Source organism: Bison bison, unplaced genomic scaffold, assembly GCF_000754665.1.
Source record: "Bison bison bison isolate TAMUID 2011002044 unplaced genomic scaffold, Bison_UMD1.0 scf7180017864334, whole genome shotgun sequence".
Classification (NCBI taxonomy): domain Eukaryota; kingdom Metazoa; phylum Chordata; class Mammalia; order Artiodactyla; family Bovidae; genus Bison; species Bison bison.
The window spans coordinates 106,398-118,583 of NW_011494906.1; the positions used below are offsets into that span (position 1 = coordinate 106,398).

At 44.8% G+C, this 12,186-nt stretch overlaps 1 pseudogene; it reads left to right on the forward strand.

Annotated features, from left to right (window-relative positions):
• The first annotated feature begins 2,326 nt into the window (after positions 1-2,326).
• Positions 2,327-11,938, forward strand: LOC104998650 (annotated as a pseudogene).
• The last annotated feature ends 248 nt before the right edge of the window (positions 11,939-12,186 follow it).

Here is a 12,186-nt window from a genome sequence, read left to right on the forward strand (position 1 = left end):
TAGCCACTGAAAGGCTTACTTCAGAACATTAGTATTAATTATTGTCTTGCTTTTACCTGTTAACATGCGTGTGATTCTGTCACAATAACAGAAGTTATGAGGAACAGTAAGTTGTTGAATATAGTTTCAGATTTATTTCCTGTTTTTCTTTTGATTTTATTTGGTTTTGTTTTGGATGGGCAGTATTTTTGTTTTTCCTTAGAAGATAGTCCACTCTGAATGCAGTCATAATTCTGAATTTTAAAGCCACTTAAGTAATGTGTTGTTATGGGCAGCTAGTCACCAGCTTGATGCAATTAGATTTTTCAGTCTCTTTGTTCTCAATTTGTTCAGTTCAGTTCACTCCTTTCAGTCATGTCCATCTCTTTGCAGAGCCATGGACTGCAGCATGCCAGGCTTCCCTATCCATCACCAATCCTGGAGCTTACCCAAGCTCATGCCCATCGACTTGGTGATGCTATTCAACCATCTCATCCTGTCTTCCCCTTCTCTTCCTGCCTTCAATCTTTCCTAATATCAGGGTCATTTCCAATGAGTCAGTTCTTCCCATCAGGTGGGCAAATAATTGGAGCTTCAGCTTTAGCATCAGTCCTTCCAGTGAATATTCAGGACTGATTTTTTTTTAGGATGAACTGGTTTGATCTCCTTGCAGTCCAAGGGATGCTCAAGAGTCTTCTCCAACACCATAGTTCAAAGGGCATATGTGTGTGTTATTTGTCAGTGACATCATATTCCCCCTGTTGGGATTTATCCACCAGAACTGAATTTAAACACCATGCAAAAATGAGCATTAAGTCACAGTGCCACATCTAAATACACCTGGCAACAGGAGAGGCTCCTGTTGTATTCAAGGGACAGGCATGGATAGATCTCATGCAGAAATAGGCCCTGGGTGTCCTGGATGAGTCATTAAACACGATTGTCTTTACTTTGGCTGCCACAGTTGTTTTGTCTTCTTTGATTGGGAAGACATTTCAAAATTATTTTTTTGTATGTTTGGTTTGGCAGACAAAATTTTTCATGACATAGACCCTGTGGGGAAATTATATCAGAAATATATCCATTTTTCTTTTTTTGGGGAGAATAATTTCCTTTTTTTAATTTTTATTTTTAATTTTTTAAATTAAATTTATTTATTTTAATTAGAAGCTAATTACTTTATAATATTGTATTGGTAGCATTTAAATTTTGTTGGTTTGTATGTCCCTGATGATCTTTCTTTATAAGTAGAAAGGAAACACACATGTTCAGTACACATTCAGTCTCTTTTTAAATCAACCGACATGAATTAAATTCCTCTGTGTCCCCACTGCACTCCCAACTCTAGGCGAGAAATAAAAACCTGCAGAGACTGAAGGCTGATTCTAGCACATCGCTGTGGAGATTTCGTTCCCACTGTTTTTTGGGAAAAAAATTAATTGCTAACATTAAAATCAGTAGATTGTACATAAATATCCCAACTTCCGATTCTCTTGAAAACATGGCCAACTGGCCTGCTTTCCAGCATGGGTGAAGTGGAGGAAAGGCTTGTCCCAGTGGTAAGGCCTGTGCTGCCGAGGGTCCAACATGCCCACCTAATCCTAGTATCATATCTCCTGCCTCCTGGGGCCATGAGTTTGTGAGAACTAGACTGCTAGCTCTCTTAAGATAAAGACTACTTTTGTCTTCATCAACTTTGACTTTGAAGCCTTTAACCCAGACCCTAGCACAGTTCTTCCTTGTATGTTTGTTGGATGCTATAAAATATCTTGTGGATGCATATGACATTTCTTCCAATACTGAAACCATGCAATTGAAGTACTGCTCTGCCCTAAATCTTTGATGCAGCCTGGCATCATAGGTGCCCCTGATGTCTGCCATTAAACCCACTACCTAAAGCCAGTTATATGTCCCTGGGCTGTCCCTGAGGTCTTCACTTTGTCATTTGACAACTTATTCTCCTAGCAATCTCCTCTCCAACGAAGACAGCAATGCATATCTCATGAAGTGGCTAGGAAGATGACACGAAACCACGAACGTCGAGCCTGGCCCTTAGTATCCATTTTTATGATGTTCTTAGCAGTTTTTTTTTCTCCAAGTAGGCAAGGTTCTCCATCTTCTTAGATGTCCATGCAGATCAGTTTGATTTTCCAACCAACCTTCAAGGAAGAGATTAAGTTCAATTCTCTGTATTCTGTGAAGCTTCAAGGGCCACTCGCCAAGGACACTGATGAAGGTAAAGATTTTATCGAGAACTTTGTGTTCTTTTCAGACCTATTATTGGCCTAAAGGGCTAAACTAGGGCATGCCAGAGCATATATAACTAGGGGCTCCCGGTCACCACTACATGCTAAGAACCAGGACTTTTCTGAATACTTGGAGCCAGGAAAGAAGTATGAAGTGGTTGTGCTCCTCGGGCTGGTGCCCTTCTCAGATTGCAGAGTCATGTAAGGATGGAGACTGTAAGCCACATCATCTTCCTTTCTGTGATTTTTATTTTCATCTGATTATTCTTCTACTCATCAGGTTTAGAACAGAATGGAATATTTCCCTGACAATCTTAAAGTTCAACCCTTAAATATTGATAAGTACCTTGCTATAGGAACTGTGGGACTCACGGTTCTTGGTGTAGATTTGCATAGTTGCACAACTCTGGGGTCCAATCATGTCATGACCTATTGAAATTGGAACTCCTTGCAATTGCTCAGTGCACAGTCAGTGCAGATGTAGGTGTGGTCCTGTGGAAAGCACTTTTCTACCTTTTATTTAGCATGTTCTTTGTTCCCTCTCTACTTCAGTGTGTATATGTCTATGTCTGCATCTCTGTATCACTATCATGTATCTCTCCATCCCTTTGGAAGTCTCTGTGAGTGTATTTCTCTCTGTGGTGTTTTCTTTTAACTTTTCTTTTAATTTTCTACATTTCCTGAACTTGTTCCCTATCTTTTGGATTCTTCTTTAAACTCTCTCTTCTCTTTCAACTTTGAGAAAGATTGGGAAGGCTACTTATACACTGTTTTATATCTGACAAGCAGTGTGACCACAGCCAATTCACAAGTCTCTTAAATTTCAAATTCCTCCCTTGTAAAAGAGGACAGGAACCCCCCTTCTACCTCCTTCCCTGAGCTTCTATGAGAAGGATACAGTGGGATGGCAACAGCAATGCTAGTGGCTGTCATTGTTGAGACTTCCTATTTATCAGGCACCTTATATCCATCACTTCACTATCCCCAAGATGTCCTATATGGAGGGTTTGAATCATTACATTCCACCATTTTACCAAGGGAAGACTGAGACCCCACATAGTCATATGGCTTACCCAATATTACAGAACAGAATCTTTATTCAAACCTATGTCTTTGTCATGGAATATGCATAAAATTCATATAATAAGGTGACTCATAAAAATTATGAGAAAATACACAGGGCCATTACAATGACAGTTATAGCTTAACACTGACAGCTAAATGTAGCATCTTCTTTGTTTTCTTTGTCAAATGTTTGGTGAAAAGAATACCTCTAAGGAAAGTGAAGACAATGAGAAATACCCTCAGTGAAAAAACATGCTGAACAATTTCCTCAAGGAACATGCTTACAGACTGTCTCAGATTTCTTCTCGTGGCTCAAATACAACTATTCAGCCCCTGAGGAACATCATGGATGTGTGTTTTGGGAGGATGGCGCTCCACAGCGCCCCCTGGTGCTCTAACCTAGCACTGGGGCTCATCTGGAGATGCCATGTGGGATGTTGGGGCTATGGTTCCTGCAGGAGGCAGAAACACTGGGCAAAACGGGCCCCACGCAGAGGAGAAGGTACTATCATCTTCAACTCTTGTCTTGGTGATTGGGCCCAGAAATTACCAGGTGGCAGGTAAACATCCATTTCTGTGTCAAAGATGTGTCATTAGTTTGAGGGAGATTGTTCCTTCTGAGTAGAAGGCAATGACAACCAACTACCGTACTCTTGCCTGGGAAAACCCAAGGACAGAGAGGCCTGGTAGGCTGCAGTCCATGGGGTTGCTAAGAGGCGGACACGACTGAGCGACTTCACTTTCACTTTTCACTTTCCTGAACTGGAGAAGGAAATTGCAACCCACTCCAGTGTTCTTGCCTGGAGAATTCCAGGGACGGTGGAGCCTGGTGGACTGCTGTCTATGGGGTTGCACAGAATTGGACATGACTGAAGTGACTTAGCAGCAGGAGCAGCAGTTCCTTCTGAACTAAGGGAGTCAACTAGTTACAGATGAAGAGTGAACCATCTCTGATCAGTAGGTAGACCCAATTGCAAAGCAATTGTGAATAACCAGGCAGAGGAATTCAGTTTCCACAGATGCAAGAACCATAGCAGTAAAAAGTTACCTAACCCGTATTGCTTGTAAGGCCATCAGAATCGAACACAGTCGTTACTGTTTTTAGATTAGAAAAAGTGCTTATTTTGTCTTCAAGAAAGCCCATGCCAGCCTGACAGTACATACATGTCAAAAAAAAAAGGGTCACTTGTGTGGTGTTGATTGAATGTGGTCTGAGTTTAGAGGGAGTGGCTGGGGTTGATCAAGAAGGACCTCCTGGAGAAGGGGGTGCTAAGGCTGGGTTTGAAGAGACTACAGAGTTTCTCAAATGAAGGCACCAGGACTTCCCTGAGTGTCCAACGGTCCTGGAGGTCCAGTGGTTATGCCTCTGCACTTCCAATGCAGGAGGTACCACTTCAAAGCCTGGTGATAGAATCAATATCCTGCACACAATGTAGCATAGGAAAAAAAAATATCAAATGTAAGCACCTCTGTGATCAAAGGCTTTGAGCTTCACAGTGGTTGGAAAGTGATCTCAAGAAATATATGACACCCAAAGGGAGACATCAGTGTGGGAATAGAGGGTAGCCACTTCTGCACTAACCCACTCCCTGCTTTTCCCTGTAGATGCTCTACATGGGTAACGTCACCATTGGAACACCCCCTCAGGAATTCCAGGTTATCTTTGACACAGGCTCATCTGACTTGTGGGTGCCTTCCCTCTTTTGCCCCAGTCCAGCCTGTTGTGAGTACAGATACACCCTACCTGGACCATCCTTCACTTGCCCTGCCGCCCTGTTTCTACCCTTGACACCTGATGACACTCATCTCTTGTGTCTGTAGCTACACAAGTTAGGTTCAGACATTACAAGTCTTCCACCTTCTGGCCTACCCAAAACACCTTCAGGATCACCTATGGATCTGGGAGCATGAAGGGATTTCTTGCTTATAACACTGTTTGGGTAACGTGTAAAGAGAAGCTGAGTCAGGACTGGCTATGGAGTGACCCTTGCTTGCAAAACAGGTACAGGACCATCTGGCAGGACCCTTCCTAGCCTAACTCCCATAGATATTGACCATCTTACCCACAGGATCCTGTGCCTGGGGAGGCAGTGCCCGTGGTGACACACGAGCAAACAGATTAGCTAACCCAGAGATTGACTTGCAGCTCCTCTGCCCATGAGCAGTTCAAGGTTCATTTTGCTGGGAGTGAGAAAAGGGTTAAAAAGCACCCACGTTTATATTCACAGACTGTTCCAGGCACTTTCAGATAATAATTGGTTTAATCCTGCAACAACACCACACAGCAGGTGGTCTGATTAGCTCATGAGACATATGAGGAAACGGAGGTGCAGACAGCAAGGGCCTTGCTGAGGGCACACATGTGGTAAACGGTGGAGTTAGGCTGGCTTTTCAGGACTGAAGTTGCTGTAGGGTGTTTGGGGACAGGATAAAACTGATCTGGGGACCCTGGGGGGCAGTCAAGGGCTTCAGGTATCCATAGTTGGAAACTGGAGGGCAGAGATGTCAAGGGGCCTGATAAATGAGCTCTCACTCTAGGGTGCCTTTGAGAGTCTATTAAAACGTATGGCCTGCCTCCCCAAAGTACTTGAGTAGTTCCCCTCTCTCTTTCTCTCTCATACACACTCACACAAATACACACATATCCCCAAAAGTGAATTTCCGAGGCAGTAGGTTCATAGATCCCTGCAAGCAAGACTGTGTTTTTGGCTTCCGTCTTCCTGGACAGATACAGAATCCACAGTACCTTAGAGAATTCAGTCCATTCCTGTCATTAGGTCATAGTGATGCCAGAGAAGGCTACCTTGCTCTCAACTCATTTTGTCCACAAGGGGGCACCAATGGGTCCTGGCCTGACTCTTGGTTGCCCCACCTGGACAGAAGCCACAAGGCCAATTTGACTTACTCAGGTGGTATTTTTCAAAGGGGCAGATGTTTTAAAATTCACAGCCTCTCACAAATGGAACCCAAATTGCCCTCCCAGCTTGGTCTAACCGTCTGTGGGCCACCAAAGACAGAGCCCAGCCTCAATTCTTCTCTGAGGATCTAATGTCAATGCACCCCAGCCCAGTCCTAGCCCCACTTCACGTATCTGTAAGTGGGAACACTCTTCTCTCCCACAGTTTGGGGACCTTGTAAGTACTGACCAGCTGTTCAGTCTAAGCTTTGTGGAATACAGGTGTGAGGGTGCACCTTTTGATGGCATCTTGGGCTTGAACTACCCCAACTTATCTGTCTTTGGAGCTATCCCCATCTTTTCCAACCTGAAGAATCAAGGTGCCATTTCTGAGCCTGTTTTGCCTTCTACTTGAGCAAGTAAGTCTGAGATGGAAAATCACTTTCTCCAAATTAGCTTTAAGATGCTTTTAGTTGCACAAAATTTATAGAACACTTGATAAAGAAGAATTCTGAGAGATAATCTAACCCAGGATAAATCTAGCCCCAGGGCTGTACCTGGCTTCACCATTGGCTTTTATAAATAACGTTTTATTGGACCACAACCCCGCTCCTGGGCTCAAGACCAGTAACTCAGTCTAGGGGGTTGAGTGAGGAGGAAGACTAATGGAAGGCAATGGGAAACAAGTTGGAGGGAAAATCAATACGATTTGCTTATGAATTTGATAAGTAAGGAAGGAGAAGGATGGTGGACATAGTTCCTTCCTCATTAGCATTCCACCGGGAGCCTGGGACCAGCTACCCAATTTGCAGGAGCTAGTGAAAATTAAAGTGTGGGACACAAAACAAACATGTGGGACCTCTTGTTCAAGAAATATTAGGCATTTCAAGACAGGGAGAGCAGAGGTGGGGTCCCTTCTGAGTGTGGGGCCCTTTGAACAGTAGAGGTCACAGGCCAGTGGAGCCAACTTTGGGTGCCCTGAACCCACACCCTTAGAACTCCCAGGCTTTGAGTTTCCTGAAAAAATGACAAGCTGGACAAGGAGAAAGCCATTATGCTTCAGCACCATGTCCTCTGATTTTATCTGAGCACTAAGGTCACCGGAGGTAGGGCATCTTCAAAAGATATAGTGGGTGGAGCCCAGACAGGTGCCTCAGCTTCTAACCTCCTCTGTGCCACTCATTAGCCAGTAATCGACCTCAGTCTGGATCTCAATCTCTCCTAGCCTCAATTTCTGCATCTGTACATGGGGACCTTATTAGGGCCTTGATGGGTGGACCAGCACAGCTCTCAGACAGTGCTGCTGTTACTGTCCTCCAAGGATCAGCCCCTCTCTTCTCTCTACACTTGCAGGGTGAAAGGCAGTGTGGTGATGTTTGTTGGGGTGGATAAATCCTACTGCCAGGGAGCACTCAACTGGGTACCATTGATCCAAACGGGAGACTGGAGTTATACATGGACCGGTAAGCCTCTCCCTCTGAGGGTCAGCCCAAGTGATGCTCCCACTACTGTACATGGACACAGGCAGACACACGCAAATGCATTCTCAGACACACAGTCACACAGACATATACACCACCCACAACGACACTGACACACAGACACATCGAAGCACACAAGCAGACACATATAAACATACACAGAGACACATATAAACATGCATAGCTAGTCAGAGACACACAGGCACTCACAGAGACACATACAAACACACATACAAACACAAATACAAACAAACACACAAGCACATAGATACACAAACAACCCATGTGTTCATAATCCCCTGGCCTTCTGACCAGGGTTCTGACCAGGGTCCTAAAAGGGTCCAGAGAGGTCTGTGCAGCTGGGAGAGGATTGCACCCACTGCCCTGTGAGGCGTGGAGCATGGTTAGAGGACTCTACAGTGTGGTGAACAGAGGATCAGGGAGAATTTCTCCAGCCTGAACAGAGGTATAAGATGACCAACTGTCCGGGGCTACCTGGGACATAGGAAGTTCTCAGTACAGATAAATGTCAGTTTAAAAACAGGGAAAGTCTTGAGCAAATGGGGAGAACTGGTCTCCTAAAGGAGCAACTACTGAGCAGTGTAGAGAGATTTGCTGAAGTCGTAAGATGTGAAAGCAACTAACAAAAAGACACCCCACGTTCATGGGCACACAGTGGGGCAGGGACTATAACAGAGAATCAGGAAGGTGGAATCCAGGAGTGACCTGAGGATGGGAGGCATAATTGATAGGATTCTGTGTGATACTCTCAGACAAAAGCTGACCTGTCCTTTGGAGTTTCTGTGGGCTAGTCATGTATTTCCTGGCCAGGGTCTCAGGGTCTGAGCTGGTTGTAGGAGCAGTGCTGGCAGACACCCTCTCCTAGAGGAGCCCCGCTCTCCCACCACTATGAGAATCTGCTGCCCTCGCAAATCTCCATCTTCACTCTGCGATTGACCTGTTATTTGTTCCCCACCAGATACAGCTGTCTGGATGTTTCTCATTCATTATTTTCACAGTCTTCATTCACTCACTAAACAGACAAGCCTTGGGCATCCACTGTGTGCCAGGCACTTTAGGGAGGCAAGGAGAATAAAACTTGCCCTCACATCTAAGAAGGCAGATGCACAGGAAATGAGACACACACATAGTGAGTTGTGACTTTGGTACATGCTAGACATGAGGAAGTGTCTACAAAGAGACTGTCAAGAAAGGAGACTGATAAACACTGGGAGAAAGACTTTCCTGAAACCATGACAATTAAGCTGGAATCTGGAAGATGAGAAGAAATTTGCTAGTCAAAGGGGAGGGGGCTCCTCTAGGAAGGAAGACCAGCTTGTGTCAAGGTGCAAAAGAGCCTGGTGTACTCAAGTACTGCATTCAAGAATGTCAAGGAAGGTGCCGTGTAGGGAGCAAAGGTAATGAGGGCAAGAGACAAAGAGCTGTTTAGGAGACAGTCGGGAAGAAGGCAGCTCTGGGGAGACTCAGAGTGACCTTGATGCCTGCTTTGTCACACTGTCTCTCAGCATCTCCATGAAAAGAAAGGCTATTGTTTGTTCTGGCAGCTGCAAGGCCTTTGTGGATACTGGGACATCACTGATCTTTGGCCCAAGAAGACTGGTCAATAACATCCAGAAGCTCATCGGCGCCACGCCAAGGGGTTCCGGGGTGACGTGTCATGCCCCAGGGTCACTCCCAGTCTCTACACACAAGAAGGATCTCCAGGGCCAACCTCTCTCCCTCTGTCTCTAACAGCACTATGTTTCATGTTTTGTGGTCAATACCCTGCCCTCTATTATCTTCACCATCAATGGTATCAACTACCCAGTCCCAGCTCAAGCCTACATCCTCAAGGTGAGGGGAGAACCCTGAGGGGTGGTTCTCAAATAGGAACTTGCAGGAACCCTTGGGCTGCTGCTGGGAGGAGGGCGCCCTCTGCAGGCCAACTTACACTATTGCAGATGCTGCTGAGCCCTGGGGCTGGCCAGAACCTCCCACAAGACGAACCACTTGGGCCGGAATATTACTCAGCCATTAAAAAGAATACATTTGAATCAGTTCTAATGAGGTGGATGAAACTGGAGCCTATTATACAGAGTGAAGTAAGCCAGAAAGAAAAACACCAATACAGCCCACTAACGTATATATATGGAATTTAGAAAGATGGTAACGATAACCTTGTATGCGAGACAGCAAAAGAGACACAGATGTATAGAACAGTCTTTTGGACTCTGAGGGAGAGGGAGAGGGTGGGATGATTTGGGAGAATGGCATTGAAACATGTATAATATCATATAAGAAAAGAATCGCCAGTCCAGGTTCGATGCAGGATTCAGGATGCTTGGGGCTGGTGCACTGGGATGACACAGATGGATGATATGGGGAGGGAAGTGGGTAGGGGGTTCAGGATGGGGAACATGTGTATACCCGTGACGGATTCATGTTGATATATGGCAAAACCAATACAATATTATAAAGTAAAAAAAAAAGAGATATCTAAATTTTAAAAATAAAATTTCTATAATAAAACAATGATGAATACAAAAAAATTATTTAAGGAAAAAAAAAAAGAAAAGAGTAAAGGGCCGTCTGGAACACTGATCATCTTGAAATAAATGTGATGACATAACGCCATGCTGGTACGGTGGGAGTCACAAAGAGAGGGGAACACTCAGGTCCTCAGTGTCAAAGAGCTTCAGTTCAATCTGAACCCTCAGATGGATGAACACGGAAGGTCAGCTCTAGCAGTCCTTGAAATAAGTCATGTGACAGGGAGAATGGCTGGGGACACTCACAGTGTCCCACCATAGGGATTAACAGTCTCCCTTCCCTTCTCGCAGTTTTCCTGCTTTGGATGATAAATTACATGGTCACCCTAGTTCTCAGATGTATCATCCACTAGCTCTGGCCGGGTGCCCCCTTTGTGAGTCAGGCTACCCAACCCCTCTGTGGGGAGGCTGGATGCTAATGTGAATAAAGGGTGCACAGTGATTGCTCAGCCCCAGCACAGGGTGGAGGCTTCATGTCAGCTCCCTGTGGGAGTTCAGAGCTGGCTGATGGGCTCAAAGAAGCTTTGAGGAAGGGAGGGAATTTCAGGAATTCTAAAACTGTAAACTTATGGAGCCATGTGGAGGGTTGCTTGGTTCTAGGCAAAACTGCACTGGATTCCATGCAAATGGCATCCCAAGGTGCTCTGCACTGGGGCACTGGGGACTTACTCGGGGTATGAGGGCTATGGACTGAATGGTGGGAATGAGGAACCAGAGTACGTTATCCACCCAAGCCTGGAGTGGCCAAAGAGGGAGAGTGCGGGCTGAAGGAGGCTTCCCAGCGTTCCTAAGTTAAGTCTTCAAGAACGTGTTGTGGGCACTGCTCTATTTAAGATGGATAACCAACAACTAGTTACTGTGTAGCACAGGGAACTCCACTTAATTATATGACAACCTGGATGGGAGGGGTATTTTTGGGACCAGGATACATGGATACATATGGTTGAGTCCATTTACTGTCCACCTGAAACTCAGAATATTCTTAATCATCTATACTCCAATACAAAAAAAATTTTTTTTAAATAAAGTATGTATTGTGGGGATGCAGGAGGAGAACCAGCATTCTCTGCAGAAAAAACAAGGAGCAGGAGTCAGCAGGAAAGAAACAGGGAGAGAGGAGAACTATGGACACTCTTTTTTCTTTTCTAAAAATTTTATTGAAGTGTGGCTAATCTTCAATGTTGCATTAAGTTCTGCTGCACAGCAATGTGATTCAGTTATACACATAGAGAAATATATATTCTTTTTCTTATTCTTTTTCATGTGGTTTATGACTGGATAGTTAATATATTTGATATATTTCCTTATGCTCTACAGTAGGACTTTGTTGTTTATCATTCCTCTGTATCCCCAACTCCCAGTCCTCCCCTCCTGCACACCCTTCCTCATGGCAACCTCATGTCTTGGCCCTTTTTGGTTGTGGATGAACTCTCATATCCCCTGCTAAGGAGAAAATCCATTGATACTTACCAAAAGAGGGACATAAAACAAAGAATTGTGCTGGGTCTGGATATTTATGGAAGTCACATATAAGGGCTCAGGCTGACTGGTGTGTGTCTCTGGCTCCCCCAGGATTCTAGAGGCCACTGCTATACCACCTTTAAAGAGAACACAGTGAGGACATCTAGGGAGACCTGGATGCTGGGTGACATCTTCCTGAGGCTGTATTTCTCAGTCTTGGATCGAGGAAATGACAGGATTGGCCTGGCACAGGCAGTATAAATGCTTGGAGTGGTTCAGGAATCAGTAAGGCCACTCTGAGGAAACACTAAATCACACTTAGAGTACTCTTGCCCAGGATGCTGGTGAACTGTATTTGGTGGTCTGCACACCTTATTCTCAATAAAGAATAAAGGGTTTTACTCGTAATGGTGCTGAAACAAATGGGTGCCTCTGTTTGTGTCTGGGAGGTGTACAATGATCAGGAAGGATCTAGAACCAAGTCTGAATCACAGTTGAGAGGAGCCCAC